The sequence below is a fragment of the Ambystoma mexicanum genome, chromosome 13, assembly GCF_040938575.1.
Source record: "Ambystoma mexicanum isolate Mex_15411 chromosome 13, UKY_AmexF1_1, whole genome shotgun sequence".
Lineage (NCBI taxonomy): Eukaryota > Metazoa > Chordata > Amphibia > Caudata > Ambystomatidae > Ambystoma > Ambystoma mexicanum.
The window spans coordinates 702,888,648-702,889,764 of record NC_090938.1 but is presented as its reverse complement, the minus strand read 5'-3'; the positions used below and the strand labels follow the sequence as shown (position 1 = coordinate 702,889,764).

The 1,117-nt window shown below is 49.0% G+C and overlaps 1 non-coding gene across 1 annotated transcript; it reads left to right on the top strand.

Annotated features, from left to right (window-relative positions):
- Window positions 1-242: 242 nt before the first annotated feature.
- TRNAL-CAA (transfer RNA leucine (anticodon CAA)) lies at window positions 243-352 on the top strand. Its single transcript has 2 exons — window positions 243-280; window positions 307-352. It is a non-coding gene; the product is annotated as a tRNA-Leu (tRNA).
- The last annotated feature ends 765 nt before the right edge of the window (window positions 353-1,117 follow it).

The window sequence follows — 1,117 nt, the reverse complement described above, 5'->3', positions numbered from 1 at the left end:
GTCTGTTCTGGAATCCATGTTAAGCGTGTTCTGATGTAGTCCGTACCTGATGCCTGTTGTGGAACATGCCCTTGCTTATCTGCAATGCAGAACACGAGAGTGATGTTGCATAGTGTGTGATATTCCATTGCAGATGATTAAAGCTGAATGCTGCTTCTCGGGTTCCCGTTACACGCTGATACGCCGTTGTTTCTCCTGCATCTCCAGAGCCTGTACTCTTTACCCTGCTGCACCTTCCAGTTGTCAGGATGGCCGAGCGGTCTAAGGCGCCAGACTCAAGAGCTGATTCTCTTTCCCAGCTGGGTGTTCTGGTCTCCAATTGGAGGCGTGGGTTCAAATCCCACTTCTGACACAACCTTTTTTTTTTTTTTTTGCAGCCGCTTTCGGATCGGGGTGATTCGCGCCACGGTATATAGACGGTCCTTAAACTTGCCAATCCTGACAGATCGCTCTAACTTGTAGGGGTGCGCACGGAGGGTGGGGAGAGCTGGGCTGTTGTCTTCAGGAAACACGTCACAGGAGGCGGGCAGAGCCCTGGCCACTGATTGGTGGTAAATCCCACTAGTTGCGCGTGGACTGGAGCTGAGATGTATTCATTGGGCCATAGAGTACTGTAGGAGAGAGATCTGCGAGAGGACGTAACTTGAGTTTATTTTGCAGGTGACCTAGGTGTGTAAAATAAAATGTGAAAAATATCAGTAAAAGAATGCCGCGCCCAACGTGGGGCTCGAACCCACGACCCTGAGATTAAGAGTCTCATGCTCTACCGAGTGAGCTAGCCGGGCTGCTGGTCACACAGTCTGCTGGTCGCCCTTTTCTTAGCACACCATTCCTAACTGGACAGCCTGTGAAGGGAGAGAGCAATGTGTGCTTGCATGTTTATGTGTGCTGCCTGTATGCCTGCACTCTATGTACGTGCATCTTTACGCAGCCGCTATGTCTCTGTGTTTGTCCATGTCTGCAGATATTTGTGGCGCTTCCCTTAATATGGTTATGTTATTGGTATCTTTCTGTGTAAGTTTATGTATGTCTACACATCTTTACTATGTGTGCAGCTAGCTTCCTCTTCCTACATGTGTCTCTGAAGTAAGTCTCTATGGATAAGTAGACCGTGTGT